Genomic DNA, 3086 nt, shown 5'->3' with positions numbered 1-3086 from the left:
ATTTGTAGATGGCAATGCTGTGTTAACAACTGGCCACAGCATTTTTTAAAGTGAATTTCTACCTGTAACTTGGCTATAAAGAGAATTTTTGCTTGATGATAGGATTTCTGAATTGTACTGAGTGCATTTCCTCCCCTTTTCAATTCACAAGAGATGAAAAGTACTAAACACAGAAGAACTTGGCTGGCCCATGGCTTGTTATTCGTTGCCTACCTAAAGCATTCGTTGTTTTTCTTGAATATTTATTCAGCTGTGACACTTAAGTATTTTCACTTAACAGCATTAAAGCTGATAAACTTGAGTCAGAATTATTTCCATTTCTAAAGGAGTTTACATAGTGATATACGTAGTTCGGATAAAACTTTCTTTTATATAACAAACATATTATGGTATTTGCTAGAAGTTCATGTATTATGTGATCGGGGAAACTCCTATTAAATGTAAATAACTGGGAAAACTAGAGTCATAATTCTGCTGATTTCATCCCCCCCCACTCTAATTTCTAGAATGCAAAAGCCTGTATAATCGTAAAGTCCTATGTCACCTCCTGCACACTGTCTGTCTTCTATCCACTCTCCTATTCCAATCCACTCCACAAAAGGTCCAGGGCACACGACCATGAAAGAATGTTGCGTAACATAAAAATGAACACCCCAGGGAATAGAATGGGATACCAAGGTCATGGAGATGGTGACTGCAGACAGGGAATGGCAGAGATGGTTCCAGGTGGTCATCCAGTGCCTGCTGGAGGTGTTTCTATGTTGGCAATGACTAAGTTCTTTCCTCCTGTCGATCTGTACGCCCAGTCATTGGAAACCTCAAGAAGTTTAGTTTCTTCAAATTCAGTGCTTTTACCTGAGTCCAATCCAGCATATATTATATATGGAGTTCAGTCAGCTGCTTCATCTTTGTGCCGCTGCTTCTCCAATGGTCACATTCCCACTTCCTCTCGCCAGCCCTCCTGCCCTACTGTCTCCCTTCCACAACCCCTTCCCCCAGTAGAGTCTGGTTTTGATTGTCCAGTCTCAGTTGGGCAGGAACCTGAACTCCATCATGCTCACCCATCAGCCAACATCTTGACTCAGATTTAGATCCCATTTGGCCTTAACAGAATCACATACTTGCTGGTTTCCATTGTGCATTATTTCCTTTGTTCTATTTAGGAACTTTTCTGTTTGTTTATTTGTTTGCTTTCTTTGTCACGCCATGCATCACATGTGGGACCTTAGTTCCTTAACCGGGGTTTGAACCTATGCCCTTGCAGTATGAACTCAGATTCCTAACCACTGGACTGCCAGGAAACTCTTTGGTTTTTGTTTTTTAATGATGTATAGTTGATTTACAATATTTTATTGGTTTTGGGTGTAAAACATAGTGATTCCATTTTTAAAATAAATTATACTCCATTTAAAGTTATTACAAAACATTGGCTATATCCCCTGTGCTGTACAGTATACCCTTGTAGCTTGTTTATTTTTTATATTCTCTCATATATACACATTCAAGTATCCCCTTCCACTTGAGCAAGACGATCAACATTTAGAATGTTACCTAAAAAATTCTGTTCTCACCCTGCACGGTGCTGCCCTGCCAGCTCCTGTTCCCAGCCTGAGGCCCAGCCCCCTTTGCCCGCATTCACCACTCCTTCCAGAAACAGAAACTCTGCCAGCATGTCCAACAAGCTGCTTTACAAAGCCAATGACTTCAGCCTGGCTGCCTGGGGACACAAAGCCCTGGACCTCGCAGAGAATGAGATGCCAGGCCTGATGCACATGCAGGAGATGTACTCTGCCTCCGAGTCACTGAAGGGTGCCATGTTGCTGTCCGCCTGCACATGACCGTGGAGGCAGCTGTCCTCAGCGAGACCCACATTGGCCTGGGTGGTGAGGTGCAGTGGTCCAGCTGCAATATCTTCTCCACCCAGGACTACACAACAGCTGCCACTGTCAAGGCTGGCATTCCATGCCCGGAAGAATGACATGGATGAGGAGTATCTGTAGTGCATCCAGCAGGCACTGTGCTTCAGGGACATGCCCTTCAACATGATGCTGGACAATGGTGCTGACCTCACCAACCGCATCCACACCAAGTACCCGCAGCTCCAGTCTGACATCTGAGGCATCTCTGAAGAGACCACAACGTGGGTCCACAACCTGTATAAAAGGATGGTCAATGGGATCCTGAAGGTGCCTGCTGTCAATGTCATTGACTCCTGACATGATGAATGTGGGCAAGATGGTGGTGGTAGTGGTCTGTGGCAACAAAGGCAAGGGCTGTGCCCAGGCCCTAAGGGATTTCGGGGCCTGATTCATCATAGGGGAGATGGACTCCATCAATGCGCTTTAGGCTACCATGTTGGGGTGTGAGGTGACCACCATGGATGAGGCCCATCAGGAGGGCAGCATTTTGTCACCACCGTGGGCTGTACCAACATTGTCTGTCAACCCACACTTTGAACAGAAGAAAGAGGATGCCACTGTGTGTAAATCAGATGCTTTAACATGGAGATTGATATCAAGTGCCTGAAAGAGAATGCTGTGGAGAAGGCAAACATCAAGCCCCAGGTAGACTGCTACTTGTTGAAGAATGGCACCAATCATCGTGCTGGCCAAGGGCCAGCTGGTCTACCGGGGCTGCACCATGGGCCACCCCAGCTTCATGATGAGCGACTCCTTCACCAACCAGATGCTGGTGAAGATTGAGCTGTGGACCCAAATAAGCACCATGTGGAGGTCTACTTCCTGCCCAAGAACCTGGATAAAGCAGTGGCTGAAGCCCCCCTGGGCAAGCTGAATGTGAAGCTGACCAAGCTGACTGAGAAGCAGGCCCACTACCTGGGCATGTCCCATGATGGCCCCTTCCAGCCTGACCACTAAGGACCAAGACTGCCCTTTGCCTGTCACTTGCTGTCCTTACCTGGGTCCCACCTCTCCTGCAAGCATGCTCAGTCTCTCAGTCCCATCTGACTCTTTTCGACCCTATGGACTGTAGCCCTCCAGACTCCTCTGTCCATAGGGTTTTCCAGGCAAGAATACTGGAGTGAGTTGCCATTTCCTCTTCCAAGGCATCTTCCTGACCCAGGGATG

General features: G+C 46.8%; 1 pseudogene; it reads left to right on the top strand.

Moving 5' to 3' along the window:
- The first annotated feature begins 1670 nt into the window (after positions 1–1670).
- Positions 1671–2876, top strand: LOC145538049 (adenosylhomocysteinase pseudogene; annotated as a pseudogene).
- The last annotated feature ends 210 nt before the right edge of the window (positions 2877–3086 follow it).

The sequence above is a fragment of the Giraffa tippelskirchi genome, chromosome 2 (genome assembly GCF_054371585.1).
Source record: "Giraffa tippelskirchi isolate mGirTip1 chromosome 2, T2T-mGirTip1v1.2.pri, whole genome shotgun sequence".
NCBI lineage: Eukaryota > Metazoa > Chordata > Mammalia > Artiodactyla > Giraffidae > Giraffa > Giraffa tippelskirchi.
Note: the sequence above shows the minus strand (reverse complement) of the source record. Positions and strands in the feature narration are given on the sequence as shown.